This window comes from Pelophylax lessonae, assembly GCF_965119305.1.
Source record: "Pelophylax lessonae genome assembly, chromosome: 13".
NCBI classification, from domain to species: Eukaryota; Metazoa; Chordata; class Amphibia; order Anura; family Ranidae; genus Pelophylax; species Pelophylax lessonae.
The window spans coordinates 20319385-20335585 of NC_138780.1; the positions used below are offsets into that span (position 1 = coordinate 20319385).

The 16201-nt window shown below is 44.5% G+C and overlaps 1 protein-coding gene across 2 annotated transcripts in view; it reads left to right on the forward strand.

Moving 5' to 3' along the window:
* The window catches only part of HJV (hemojuvelin BMP co-receptor), a 58429-nt gene that overhangs the window by 20309 nt on the left and 21919 nt on the right, over positions 1-16201 (forward strand). Inside the window, exon 1 of one of the 2 annotated variants that reach the window (XM_082275608.1) lies at positions 7010-7337. The exons of the other annotated variant lie outside the window; for it this stretch is intronic. The gene's annotated coding sequence lies outside the window, so the exon portion shown is untranslated. Of the gene's footprint in view, positions 1-7009; positions 7338-16201 lie in introns of those variants that run through there. 2 annotated transcript variants of the gene reach the window in all.

Below are 16201 nucleotides of genomic sequence, written 5' to 3' on the forward strand. Positions count from 1 at the left end.
TAATAAGGATGAGAGCGCCATTTGTCTGATTAAGGTCCAGTAAGTCTTAATGGCACAAACTAAAAAACCAGAAGAATTACCAACATGTTTCTGGGTCAGAAATCCCCCTTCATCCAGACATGGAATCTGGAAAAACCTATATTTTCTCTGCCAAAGGCTTGATTGCATGTAACAAAAAATTCAGAATAGCCAGTGTTTCGGGGTGAGAAATCCCCCTTCATCCAGACATAGAATCTGAAAAACCTATATTTAATCTGCCAAAGGCTTGATTGCATGTAACAAAAAACTCAGAATAACCAAAGTGTTTCGGGGTCAGAAATCCCCCTCCATTAAGGCTTGGAATCTGAAATGTATTGATGGGAGTTGTTTTACCTGGTGAAGGGCTTGTCATTGTCTCCATCCAGTTCTGAGATTTACACAATCCTGAAGAAGGTTATTCATGTATATATTATGCATAACAAAAAAAAAAACAGAAGAAATAGCCAACATATTCCGGGGTCAGAAATCTCCCTTCATCAGGACTTGGATTCTGAAATACATCATTGGGAGCTGTTGTGCCTGCCAGAGGACTTGTATTTCAGTCCATCCAGTCCTGAGATTTACACAGTTCAGCCCCACAGCCCAACCCTAAATAAGGTTAATAAGGCTGACTGTGCCAATCATCTAGTTAGAGTCTTGATGGCTTCATGAATGGTGTTCAAAAGTCCTCCAAAATTTAGCTTTCTATTGGCAGTCAATTTTGGACTCATCTGGTGACGGTCAAGTAATTCCTATTGCATGGGACAAGAAGCCAGCAGGAAAAAGCCAACATGTTTCAGGGTCAGAAATCCCCCTTCATCAAGACTTGCATTATGGTTGTGATTAGGCAGATTACTAGACAATTTGCTGAAAAATATAGGGATTTCTGTTACAATGGTACGGGTCATCGGTCAGAGTTCAGATCCCTGGAAACATGCTGGCTTTTTTTTCTGGCTTCTGGCTACAACCAGTAAAGACTTACTGGACTTTAACTAGACAAGTAGACTACCTCAGGGAACCCCTGGGGTTTCCCCTATTGACGGGATTTTTTAACAGACATTGATTTTAGGATGCAATAATGAGTACAGATCTGCGTACAGACCTACAAAATTTTCACAATTTTGCCAGGCTAACCTTTTTTCCTTTTTGCCAGGGACAAGCTTTGTAGGGTCCTCTTGTGTCCACTGTACTCTAATGATGCCCTGTAATCTAGTGATGCCCTTCGTCTATTGTGCTAGACGAAGGGCATCACTAAGAGAAGGGGGAAGTGGACCTGGCTACACCTGCAGTTAGAGGCTTAGGGCTACTATATATGATCCTCCTGTGTCCACCATATGCTGTTCCACTGTTATAGACCAAGGACATCAACAAGGGAAGGAAGCAAGGGAGGTGGGCCTGGCTACACCTGCTTTAGAGGTTCAGGGTTACTATATAGAGCCCTCCTGTGTCCACAATATGCTGTTCAACTGTACGAGACTGAAGACTTCAACAAGGGAAGTATGCAAGAAGAGGAGGACATGGCTAGACTTGGCTATGGTTTAAAGCTACTGTGTAGGGTCCTTCTGTGTCCATTGTATGCTGTTCCATTGGCTAGACCACAGACATCATCAAGGGTAGATGCAAAGGGGAGGTGGACATGAATAGACCTGCTGTTAGAGGTTTACAGCTGCTTTGTAGGGTCCTCCCAGGGCCACTGTATGTTGTTTCACTGTGCCAGACCCAAGACATCAGCAAGGGGAGGTGATCCTGGCTACAACTGCTGATAGAGGTTTAGAGCTACTATGTAGCATCTTCTTGTGGCCATAGTACCCTGCACCCTTGTGCCAGAGTAAGGACACCACCAAGGAAAGGAGGCAAGAGGGGGTGGCCCTGGCTACACCTGCTGTTAAAGGTTTAGGGCTACTATGTAGGGTTCACCGTGGACACTGTACATTGTTCCACTCTGTCAGACTAAGGACATCACCAAGGGAAGGAGGCAAGAAGAGGTGGACTTGGCTAGACCTGCTGTTAGAGGTTTAGGACTACTGTGTAGGGTCCTCCCATGTCCATTGTATGCTGTTCCCTTGCCTAGACCAAGGACAAAATCAAGGGGCGGTTGACTTGGCCACACCTTCTGGTAGAGGTTTTAGGCTACTTCTGTGTCCATTGTATGCTGTTCCCTTGGCTAGACCAAGGACATCTTTATGGGCAGACACAAAGGGGAGGTGGACCTGGATAGATCTGTCGTTTGAGGTTTAGAGCTGCTTTGTAGGGTCCTCCCATGGCCACCACATGCTGTTCCACTATGCCAGATGGAGGACGTCACCACGGGAAGGAGGCGAGGAGAGATGAACCTGGCTACACCTGCTGTTAGACATTTAGGGCTGCTTTGTTGGGCCCTTCCTTGGTCGCTGTATGTTGTTCCACTGTGCCAATTCGAGGACATCCCCAAGGGAAGGTGGTCAGGGGACCTTGACTACACCTGGTGTTATAGGTGTAGGGCTGCTTTGTAGGTTCCTCCTTCGACCATTGTTTGCTGTTCCACTGTGCTAGACAAAGGACATCACCAAGGGAAGGTGGTCAGGGGAAGTGGACCTTGACTACACCTGGTGTTATAGGTATAGGGCTGCTTTGTAGGTTCCTCCTTTGACCATTGTATGCTATTCCACTGTGCTAGACAAAGGACATCACCAAGGGTAGGGGGCAAGGGTAGGTGGACCTGGCTACACCTGCTGTTAGAAGTTTAAGGATGACAACCTTATGACTGTAAATAAACTACTGCTTGCATTACCCTTAGCCGAATATTCCTGGACCAGTTAGAATTATGCAGAACCGATCATTCTAATTGCCACGTGCAAAACAGACAGTCCTTTTCTCAGGCACTCAATCTTTAGGCCTTGTATGTCCTGGTTCCTTGCCAAAAACATTTTGCTTTTAAAAAGAATATATTTAAACGATCCTGTTTTAGGGAATGCATAAATAGGCTCTTAAAATGTTTTCCGTGCTAAAAATAACACAGACGACCTCGGAGATCCCTCATTGTGGAAGGCATACCGGGTTTCAGTGGAGCTGATTATCCACCAAGCCTTACATGCTCCACTGCAGTAGATCCAGAGAGCATGTGGGGGGCCCTGACTGCCATCCTATATAAGCTATTTCAACTACCGCATGGCAGGTGCACATTTGAATTTGCTATGTAAGGGGGGAAGGGGGGGATAAATTTAGCTTTGTGCTAGTTGGATTACCAAAATAAATATGGGCAATAGGGCAGCCGCTTTTTTTTTTTTTTTTTTACGAGGGTCCTACCCAGGGGATCATAGTGGTTTGTGGTTTTGTACATATTTCCTATTTCGTTTATAATCCATTGCAAAGATAATGATGCCTCTGATTTTATTAGTGTGTTATATATATAATATTATATCATATCCGTCTTTTATATAAATATATATATTTACTGTATATATATCGTGTTTGATATATAGTGTATTTATCTAACAATTAGGAGAGGACACCTAATTGTTCTTTCAGATACTCCTCTTATTTACAATGTCTTGATCTCTAGCCCTGATGAAGGGGAGTCCTAAGCCCCTGAAATGTGTTGGTTCCTCTGTTTTGTTTTTTTCTGTTCTGAAGTTCTTCTGGATTCACCGCAGAATTTTGGCACTCTCCTATTTTGCATAGTCTCGTGATTCGAGACCATGCAAACTTCCTACTTGAAAATCTTCAAGCAGTAAAGTATTGAACTGTGTTAGCCTTGGGTAGTCATGTGGCTACCTGAATATATTTTAAGATGCAAGCTTTCAAAAACACTCACAAGCCATGCCTGGGTAAACACTTGGGTCAATTAGATGTCCTGCAGAGAGACGACAGTGTGCTGCTGCTCCTTCAGTGTCCAATAGGACTTGCCACCCATCCTGTATAGTACAGGAGTGTTCCAGAAAGTTAATGGGTGCTTCCCAGATTTATTGAGTTTGTCCCTTATTTAGCAAAGGGATGCCATTCGTCCTTGTTTGTTAGGATGAAGGCCCATGCTGCCTAGCAGTTGAACAACTTATTCATAATTTAGGAACAGGTAATAAAAAAAAGTAAATAAGGGGAAAAAGGGGGTGTATATGTGAGCTCTGTGAGCAAGCTCTCTTTAAGAACCCCTTACCCTTGCACTCTGCATTCCACACTCCTGACCCATGCACTCTTTACTTTATGCACTCCTGACCAATGCACCCTCTGCAATACACACTTCTGACCCATGCACTCAATACTCTATGCAGTTCTGACCCGTGCGCTCTGTACACTACACACTACTGACCCGTGCACTCTTTACTTTATGCACTCCTGACCCAGGCACCCTCTATATTACACACTCCTGACCCAGGCACCCTCTATATTACACACACCTAACCCATGCACTCTTTACTTTATGCACTCCTGACCCACGCGCTCTCTATATTACACACACCTAACCCATGCACTCTTTACTTTATGCACTCCTGACCCATGCACTCTCTATAATATACACTCCTGAACCATGCACTCTTCACTTTATGCACTCTTGACCAATGCACTCTCTGCAATACACACTCCTGACCCATGCACTCTCTGCATTGCACACTCCTGACCCATGCACTCCTGACCCATGCGCTCTCTGCATTAGACACTCCTGACGTATGCACTATTTACTTTATGCACTCCTGACCCATGCACCCTCTGCAATACACACTCCTGACCCATGCACTCTGTATTACACACTCCTGACCCATGCACTCTTTACTTCATTCACTCCTGACCCTTGTGCTCTCTGCATTACACACTCCTGACCTGTGCACTCTTTACTTTATGCACTCCTAACCCATGCACCCTCTGCATTACACACTCCTGACCCATGCACTCTCTGTATTTCACACTCCTGACCCATGCACTCTCTGTATTTCACACTCCTGACTCATGCACTCTCTGTATTTCACACTCCTGACTCATGCACTCTCTGCATTTCACACTCCTGACCCATGCACTCTCTGCATTTCACACTCCTGAACCATGCACTCTCTGCATTTCACACTCCTGATCCATGCACTCTCTGCATTTCACACTCCTGACTCATGCACTCTCTGTATTACACACTCCTCACCCTTGTGCTCTCTGCATTACACACTCCTGACCCATGCACTCCTTACTTCATGCACTCCTGACCCATGCATCCTCTGCATTACACACTCCTGACCTGTGCACTCTTTACTCTATGCAATTCTGGCCCTTGAACGTTCTGCATTACATACTCAAGACCCGTGCAGTCTTACCCACTCTTAAAGCAGAGCAGAGTAGGCTCCAGGTTTTATTTTATCATTCCCATTTATGTCCTCCTACTGGCAATTTGGCAACACCCACCATTCAGCACGGTTAGCCCCTCCCCTGCCCATGTCCCTTATTTTACCAGAACAAAGGTGGCAATGCTACTGTCTCATCACAGGTTGGGGGCGGTGACCCTTCTGTATGGTTTATCTGCAGCAGAGAAATATGAGGTCACCAGAAATACTGTACTGTCTGGTAGGGTTGTGTAAATCTAAGGACTGCATGAACCTTTTTTCAGGCTAAATAGCTCCTAAATGTATTTTTTGTGTATTATTTAACCACTTTACCACCGGAGGATTTTGCTGTCTTACGTCCAGGCCACTTTTTGCGATTCTGCACTGTGCGAATTTAACTGACAATTGCGCGGACGTGCGATGCCGTACCCAAACAAAATTTACATCCTTTTTTTCCCACAAACAGAGCTTTCTTTTGGTGGTATTTGATCACCTTGTGCTATAAACAAAAAAAGAGCGTAAATTTTGAAAAAATAACAATATTTTCACATTTTTTTATATGAAATTCCCCCCCAAAAAAAGGTAAAAATCTAAATTTTTTTACATTTTTGGCCAATTTGTTTTCTGCTACCTATGTTTGGTAAAAAAAAATCACAATAAGCGTATTTTGATTGGTTTGCGCAAAAGTTATTGCGTTTACTAACTAAGGGAAAGATTTCTTTCATTTTTGGTGTTTTTTCTTTTTAACGAGTAATGGCGACGATCTGCGTTTTTTTTGCGGGACTGCGACATTGCGGCGGACAGATCGGACCCTTGACTGACATTTTTGACACTTTTGGGGGTACCAGTGACATTACTACAGTAATCAGTGCTATAAATATGCACGGTTACTGTAAAAATGACACTGGCAGGGAAGGGGTTAATTTTATTGGAGAGGGAGGGGTTAATGTATGCCTGGTGCTTACTGACGTGTGTGGGGGGAGGTGACTGAGTGACTCAAGGACAGATCGCAGGTTCAGCTATGCTGAACCCTGTAATCTGTCACTGTCTGTCACTTAGGAGATCCGCCCGCTTTGTTTACACAAGCGGGCGGATCTCCAAACTTGATTCCCCGACGATCGGGGAAGAGCGGCGGTGATCACCGCCGTTCCTCCCCTGGCCCGACTCCCGCTGTGACTCAATACAGCGGGAGCGAGCCTCCGGCGGCGCGCGTGCACCGCCCACAAGGGGAGGAGTCCAGCGACGTATGTCTACGTCCCTGGATGGGAATTAACCACTTTGCCGCAGTAGAGCTCGAGTGAGCGGTTGGCAAATGGTTAACTGTTTGATTGGAGTTCAGCTTCAAATTATATCAAACGTGATTTGATTAGTATCAGAAGTGACAATAAAATTCCTCCCCTTAGAGTTGGCATAAATGACAACTGCCAAAGATCAAGGCCTATGCTGACCCTACCGGGAACAAGTTGATGATTAGCTTTTTGTTTTCTTTGGAGGATGCACATCGTGAATATTGCCTCATAAAGTCACACGGGGCAAAGAGAGGATTTATAAAACGTAGCAGAGCTAGCTGTTACGGTGTTGCATTTCGTGGCTTGAAATCCATCACCTACGCAAGGCCGGTAAGAGTGAGTTGAGGACAAAGTGACACCTTTCCCGTTGTAGACCAATATTTGTTATCTGGGAGGACTTCAACTGCAGATTAAAATTTTTCGAACGTATCTATCAGAACGGTTTGTGACCGCCATAGTCTTCCAAAAATGAATTCTGCTAAATGTATCAGAGGGGAGGGGGCTTTTAGACTCTTGTGATGCTACAACTTCGCACCAGACCCCGCTGTCCTTATCCATTCACTATGAAGGGCAGAGCGGTTCGAGGAGTCATGTAACTGACAGCTACAGAAGAGGACGAAATCCTTTTGGATACAGAAAGACAGCTGCGGCCAAGAGCCTGGGATTATCACTCTTACGGAGCAGGACAGGATGGAAAAAAAACCTGGCTCGCTCGGCTTGGAACGCCGACTTTCTCCAAAATAAATTACAGGTGAACGACAGAACACAAAATCTGCGTCCTCTTAACCTCCGGGGCCCCCGAGGGGATATGCCGTGCTGATTAAATGCATGGTGGCGGAACGCTGCGTTGAGTAGTAAGTCTGCACTTTGAAGCAATGTAAAGTTTATATTGTCTTGTTTTTATTGGTGTGAGTATGTGTTATTCTGTTTATGTCTGTGGTCTTCAACCTTTAGACCAGGGCCCAGTAAATTCTTCCAAGACCTTCCATGCCCCAACATTAACAAAAAAACAATATATGGGGAAAAAAAAATATAAAAGCTGAAAAGCTCTGGATGTAGCTGGATGTCACTGTGGTGAAATTGGGGTTCTGGAGGGTGCTAGGGGACTCTGCTCCAGACATGATGAGGTTTCTGGAGGGAGCTGGGGTCAATGGTAGGGGATGGGGGCCTTCACAGAATGCTGGTTGCTTTGCAGAGGCAACGTGGGAGACTGGCTGGACCGAGGTATGCACTGTTGGACATTGTTTGAGTTTGGTAGCACTTTGTTGGCTGGAGGCTCTGTGGCAAGCTAAGGGGCACTAAATGGGCCTGGGAGAACTGTGAGGGCTGGGTTTGGAAGCACTATGGATGGATGGATGGAAGCTCTGTGACAAGCTAAGGGGCACTGAAAGGGTCTGGTTGAACTGTGGGAGCTGAGGGCTGAGTTTTGGAGCACTATGGGTGACTGGAGGCTCTGTGGCAAGCTAAGGGGCACTAAATGGGCCTGGGAGAACTGTGAGGGCTGGGTTTGGAAGCACTATGGGTGGCTGGAAGCTCTGTGACAAGCTAAGCGGCACTGAAAGGGTCTGTTGAACTGTGGGAGCTGAGGGTTGAGTTTTGGAGCACTATGGGTGGCTGGAGGCTCTGTGGCAATCTAAGGAGCACTGAAGGGGGCTAGGGGAACTGTGGGGACTGAGGGCTCTTGTGGGGTTCTGGGACCATGTAGGAGGTTGAAGTCAATATGGGAGATTGGGGAGCTCTATGGGAGATTGGGGAGACAATGTGGCTGGAAGCTCTGTGACAAGCTCAGGGGCACTGAAAGGGTCTGGTTGAACTGTGGGAGCTGAGGGCTGAGTTTTGGAGCACTATGGGTGGCTGGAGGCTCTGTGGCAAGCTAAGGAGCACTGAAGGGGGCTAGGGGAACTGTGGGGACTGAGGGCTCTTGTGGGGTTCTGGGACCATGTAGGAGGTTGAAGTCAATATGGGAGATTGGGAAGCTCTATGGGAGATTGGGGAGACAATGTGGCTGGAAGCTCTGTGACAAGCTAAAGGGTCTGTGGGAGCTGAGGGCTGAGATTTGAAACCCTATGGGTGGCTGGGGGCTCTGTGGCAAGCGAAGGGGCACTAAATGGGCCTGGGAGAACGGTGAGGGCTGGGTTTGGAAGCACTATGGGTGGCTGGAAGCTCTGTGACAAGCTAAAGGGCTCTGAAAGGGTCTGGTTGAGCTGTGGGAGCTGAGGGCTGAGTTTTGGAGCACTATGGGTGGCTGGAGGCTCTGTGGCAAGCTAAGGGGCACTGAAGGGGGCTAGGGGAACTGTGGGGACTGAGGGCTCTTGTGGGGTCCCGGGACCATGTAGGAGGTTGAAGGGAACTGCAAGTCACTATGGGAGATTGGGGAGCTCTATGGGGGATTGGGGAGACAATGTGGGAAGTTAGGAGACCTGCAGCTGGCACCACACCTGCAGCACGGGGAATCACGACCACCATGTGCAGGATATTTGGAGTTAGTTCACCTTTTCATTTTTTATGAAAAGGTGAACTTACCCTTCTAACTGAAGGCAAATTTCTTGTATGCTGTAGATAGTAATGAAGGGGGACCTTCCCACAGCACATGTTCCTGTACAAGACCTGGAGTAAGAGGGTGCTGTAGCAACTGCCAGCAGGTCAGCTAGAGCAGGGGGCTCCAAAATTTCTAAACAAAGTGCCAATTTACTGCCTTTTAGACTTTAGGGAGGCCGGACTGTGGCCAGTGGGAGTAGAAAATGATATTAGTGGAAAGAATACTGCCCTATCGATGCTGTCAGTGTGACGAATCATGCCCCATATTTGGCGTCAATGGAAGAAAGGTGCCTCATCATTGGTGTCAATGGGAGGAATAGTGCCCCGAAGGCTGGATAAAGGCAAACAATGTGCCCTCTTCCAGACCACTGGCTTCAGTTTGGAAATCACTGAGCTAGAGTCAGCACATTGATAAGAACAGATGTCACCAGCACACCATGGATCTGTAATCAATAGTCCAAATATTTTATTGAAGCAATCACATCCTGAACAGTGTTAATGCAACATTTCAAGGCCTTGCAGGACCATGTTGGGAGGCATGTGATAAGCATGTGTGAGCCCATGCCTACGAAGAAGTCCTGTGTGGCCTTGAAATGTTCCCTTGATACTGTTTGTGATGCTTCAATAAAACATTTGGACTATTGATTACAGATCCATGGCATGCTGGTGACATATGTTCCTCTCCTTTAGAACCCCTTAGAAATGCGTTGGCTGTGTCTAATCTGAATAAAGGCATGTGACCAATAAATCATGTGTGTAAAAATAGTGCACCACTCTTTTCCCTATGAATTCTACACTTCTAATGACCCTTTTGTTCTAAACCGCTGTTGGGCATAAGAGAAGGCAGTAAATACTCATCTTTCCCAATGCCCACATCAATGAATGCTGCTTTGATCATTAGAACTGTTCCCCTGAAGTCCGTTGGACAGCCAACACTTTTGGGAGTGTTTATTTCCTGGGTCCCCCCGCAGCTCTCACTGGATCCGTCCTTTAACCTCATGTCACCTCTCTCTCCTGCAATGATTGGAGAGAAGTCAGTGAGGGCAGCAGGTACCCAGGAGGTTGACACGTCCGAAAGTGTAAGGACAAAGGACTTTGAGAGACCAGTTTTAGCCAATAGAACCAATCCCATGAAGTCCACTGGGAAACCACCACTTCCAGGACTCTTGGTCTTCTGGGTCCTCTGCAGCTTTATTTTGTTAAGCCAAGTTGACCAGTTTAATCGTCTGATGGAAAACCGACACTTCATGAGTATGAATCGCCTTGGTCCCCCGCAGTATTTACTGGTTTGACACTCTGACCAATGTCACCACTCCAATCCTGCAATGATGAGGGAGGAGCTGGTGAGAGCGGTAGGGTACCCAGGAGATCAACACTCCTGGAGGTGTCAATTTCTTGACTGATTTTCGGGAGACCAGTTCATTGGACAGAACTGATCCACTAAAGTCCAATAGGAAACCGACACTTCCTGGATTGTTGACCTCCTGAGTCCTCCACAGCTCTCTCTAGTTCTGCCCTCTAAACCCATGTCACCACTCTCTCCTGCAATGATGAGGGAGTAGCCAGTGAGAGCAATAGGGTACCCAGGAGGTTGACACTTCTGAAAGTATCAATATCCCAATGGACTTTGGCGAACCAGCTTTAGCTAACAAAGATGATCCCCCAACGTCCTCAGGGACACGATCACTTCTGGGATTGTTGAACTCCTGGGACCTCCACAGCTCTCACTGGTCAGCCCTCTAACCCCAGGTCCCCCCTCTCTTCTGCAGTGGTATCCAGGAGATCGATACTCCCTGAAGTTTCAATTTCCCAACAGACTTTGGGGGACAGAATTTAGAAGCTGGAGTGGTGTTTTTTTAAGGTAACAACTGGGCTGGCCCAAGACATTGTGCTTCCTGGGTCCAAGAATGAAATGTTGCCCTCCCCCCCCCCAGCCCCTCAAAAAAAAAAATCACGCCCACCAAAAGGCCCCCCACATCCATTATTTTATATAAATATAAAATTTAGAAAATATTATATATACTGTTATCTTCTTCCATAACTCACCACCGGACCGGTCCACCAAACACCGCCACTATCTGCCCTCAGTCCTCCTGTCACTCCTGTGTCTCCCGCAGTCATTGCCCTAGAACAGTGATGGCAAACTTTGGCACCCCAGATGTTTTGGAACTACATTTCCCATCATGCTTAGCTACACTGCAGAGTGCATGAGCATCATGGGAAATGTAGTTCCAAAACATCTGGGGTGCCAAGGTTCTCCATCACTGCCCTAGAAGATCCAGCCTGCCCTGCATGAGATGGAGTGCACTGATGTCTGACTTCCACCTCCTCATACATACTCATCAGTTTGCACTATGAGCGGCAGTATGAGATGGGGAAATGCCTCCCGCAATGCGCCGCAAACTGATAACACACAGAAAAAAAATCTTAGGCATCAATTTGCCGCCCCTCTCAAAATTCCGCCTTGGTCTAAAGGACCCAGTGGGACCCATGGTAGGGCCGGCCCTGGGTAAAAACAATTTATCAAAAATAAGCAGAGAACAGTGAGGTTATTCCTGTACAGTGTGACATATAGTGATAGAGATTACTGGTGATCCCGGTGAATCCCGATGAAAATACAAGTAAAAAAAATGAGAGCACCACAGTTTTTATGTGAGTCCAGTAAAAATGTATTGCACATGACAGGAGGTGAAAGGGGAAACCCAACACGTTTCAGGGGTTCAGTGTTTCCCTTCATCAGGGCTTGGATGTCAGCTGTAATAAAGAAAAACATTAGACAACAGACTCCAAAATTACAGGTCATTGGTCAGATCTGATATGGGCTTTCTCTTCCGACCTCCTGTCATGTGCAATAAAGATTTGGTAGATTTTTGGTGGATTTCTCTGTGGTGTTCTCGTCCTTTTCACATTCTTCTCCGCTCTGGAAAGCAAGGTCCATAAAGACATGGATGAGTGAGTTTGAGGTGGAAGAACTTGACTGGCCTGCACAGAGTCCTGACCTCAGCCCGATAGAACACCTTTGGGATGAATTACAGCGGAGACTGCGAGCCAGGCCTTCTCGTCTAACATCAGTGCCTGACCTCAAAAATGCACTTCTGGAAGAATGGTCAAACATTCCCATAGACACACTCCTAAACCCTGTGGACAGCCTTCCCAGAAGAGTTGAAGCTGTTATAGCTGCAAAGGGGGGGCCAACTCAATATTGAACCCTACGGACTAAGACTGGGATGCCATTAAAGTTCATGTGTGTGTAAAGGCAGGTGTCCCAATACTTTTGACAATATATAGGGTATATAAAGTGTGGTGAGGTCACATTTGGAGAATATCTAATATATGGAGGGATTAGTGATGTCACATCTAGAAAATATTAAATAGAGAAGTGGTGTCACATCTAGAGAACATAAACTATATAGAAGGTGGTGATATCACACTTAGAGAATATAAAAACAAAGAGGGTAGTTGATGTCACATCTAGAGAAAAATAAAATATATGGAGAGTAGTGATGTCATATCTAGACAATATATAGTAATTAGAATAGTGATGTCACACCTAGAGAGTCACATCTAGAGAGAAAAACAAAACTAAAGTGGAGAGTAGTGAAGAATAATAAATATATAGGGGGTAATGATGCACGTTTAGAGAATATATATATATATATAAAATATATATATACTGTGTATATATATATATATATATATACAATATATAGAGGGTGGTGATATCACACCTAGAGAATATAAAATAATTAGACTAGTGATGTCACACCTAGATAATATAAGATATATAGAGGGTAGTGATGTCACACCTAGATAATATAAGATTAATAGAGGGTAGTGATGTCACACCTAGAGGATATAAGATTAATAGAGGGTAGTGATGTCACACCTAGAGAATATAAGATATATAGAGGGTAGTAATGTAACACCTAGAAGATATAAGATTAATAGAGGGTAGTGATGTCATACCTAGAGGATATAAGATTAATAGAGGGTAGTGATGTCAGACCTAGAGAATATAAGAATAATAGAGGGTAGTGAATGATGTCACACCGAGAGAATATAAGATATGTAGAGGGTAGTGATGTCACACTTAGAGAATATAAGATATATAGAGGGTAGTGATGTCATACCTAGGGAATATAAGATATATAGAGGGTAGTGATGTCACACCTAGAGAATATAAGATATATAGAGGGTAGTGATGTCATACCTAGAGAATATAAGATATATAGAGGGTAGTGATGTCACACCTAGGGAATATAAGATATATAGAGGGTAGTGATGTCACACCTAGGGAATATAAGATATATAGAGGGTAGTGATGTCACACCTAGAGAATATAAGATATATAGAGGGTAGTGATGTCATACCTAGAGAATATAAGATATATAGAGGGTAGTGATGTCATACCTAGAGAATTTAAGATATATAGAAGGTAGTGATGTCACACCTAGAGAATATAAGATATATAGAGGGTAGTGATGTCATAGCTAGAGAATATAAGCTATATAGAGGGTAGTGATGTCACACCTAGAGAATATAATATACATAGAAGGTAGTGATGTCACACTGAGAGAATATAAGATATATAGAGGGTAGTGATGTCATACCTAGAGAATATAAGATATATAGAGGGTAGTGATGTCATACCTAGAGAATATAAGATATATAGAGGGTAGTGATGTCACACCTAGAGAATATAAGATACATAGAAGGTAGTGATGTCACACTGAGAGAATATAAGATATATAGAGGGTAGTGATTTCACACCTAGAGAATATAAGATATATAGAGGGTAGTGATGTCATACCTAGAGAATATAGGATATATAGAGGGTAGTGATGTCACACCTAGAGAATATAAGATAGAGGGTAGTGATGTCATACCTAGAGAATATAAGATATATAGAGGGTAGTGATGTCACACCTAGAGAATATAAGATATATAGAGGGTAGTGATGTCACACCTAGAGAATATAAGATCAATAGAGGGTAGTGATGTCACACCTAGAGAATATAAGATATATAGGGGGTAGTGATGTCACACCTAGAGATTATAAGATATATAGAGGGTAGTGATGTCATACCTAGAGAATATAAGATATATAGAGGGTAGTGATGTCACACCTAGAGAATATAAGATATATAGAGGGGAGTGATGTCATAGCTAGAGAATATAAGATATGTAGAGGGTAGTAATGTCACACCTAGAGAATATAAGATACAGTGGGTACGGAAAGTATTCAGACCCCCTTAAATTTTTCACTCTTTGTTATATTGCAGCCATTTGCTAAAATCATTTAAGTTCATTCTTCTTCCTCATGAATGTACACATAGCTCCCCATACTGACAGAAAAACACAGAATTGTTGACATTGTTGCAGATTTATTAAAAAAGAAAAACTGAAATATCACATGGTCCTAAGTATTCAGACCCTTTGCTGTGACACTCATATATTTAACTCCATGCTTTCCATTTCTTCTGATCATCCTTGAGATGGTTCTACACCTTCATTTGAGTCCAGCTGTGTTTGATTATACTGATTGGACTTGATTAGGAAAGCCACACACCTGTCTATATAAGACCTTCCAGATCACAATGCATGTCAGAGCAAATGAGAATCATGAGGTCAAAGGAACTGCCTGAAGAGCTCAGAGACAGAATTGTGGCAAGGCACAGATCTGGCCAAGGTTACAAAAAGATTTCTGCTGCACTTAAGGTTCCTAAGAGCATAGTGGCCTCCATAATTCTCAAATAGAAGACGTTTGGGATGACCAGAACCCTTCCTAGAGCTGGCCGTCCGGCCAAACTGAGCTATCGGGGGAGAAGAGCCTTGGTGAGAGAGGTAAAGAAGAACCCAAAGATCACTGTGGCTGAGCTCCAGAGATGCAGTCAGGAGATGGGAGAAAGTTGTAGAAAGTCAACCATCACTGCAGCCCTCCACCAGTCGGGGCTTTATGGCAGAGTGGCCCGACGGAAGCCTCTCCTCAGTGTAAGACACATGAAAGCCCACATGGAGTTTGCTAAAAAACACCTGAAGGACTCCAAGATGGTGAGAAATAGGATTCTCTGGTCTGATGAGACCAAAATAGAACTTTTTGGCCTTAATTCTAAGCGGTATGTGTGGAGAAAACCAGGCACTGCTCATCACCTGTCCAATACAGTCCCAACAGTGAAGCATGGTGGTGGCAGCATCATGCTGTGGGGGTGTTTTTCAGCTGCAGGGACAGGACGACTGGTTGCAATCGAGGGAAAGATGAATGAGGCCAAGTACAGGGATATCCTGGACAAAAACCTTCTCCAGAGTGCTCTGGACCTCAGACTGGGCCGAAGGTTTACCTTCCAACAAGACAATGACCCTAAGCACACAGCTAAAATAACGAAGGAGTGGCTTCACAACAACTCCGTGACTGTTCTTGAATGGCCCAGCCAGAGCCCTGACTTAAACCCAATTGAGCATCTCTGGAGAGACCTAAAAATGGCTGTCCACCAACGTTTACCATCCAACCTGACAGAACTGGAGAGGATCTGCAAGGAGGAATGGCAGAGGATCCCCAAATCCAGGTGTGAAAGACTTGTTGCATCTTTCCCAAAAAGACTCCTGGCTGTATTAGATCAAAAGGGGGCTTCTACTAAATACTGAGCAAAGGGTCTGAATACTTAGGACCATGTGATATTTCAGTTTTTCTTTTTTAATAAATCTGCAACAATGTCAACAATTCTGTGTTTTTCTGTCAGTATGGGGAGCTATGTGTACATTCATGAGGAAGAAGAATGAACTTAAATGATTTTAGCAAATGGCTGCAATATAACAAAGAGTGAAAATTTTAAGGGGGTCTGAATACTTTCCGTACCCACTGTATATACAGGTTAGCGATGTCACAGCTAACCTAGAACCTAAATTGCTCACCTCTTTAATATACAGCATTTATTGGATGAGTACGGTAATTAAGCTAGTCCTGTAAAATATCTTTAGGGAGTAATGACTTCATGGCTATAAAATTTGACTTTGGTATCAAAAAGCAATGATGTCACCGGACTGTCCTGACTGCAAGAGAAGGGAAATCTCTCCAATGGG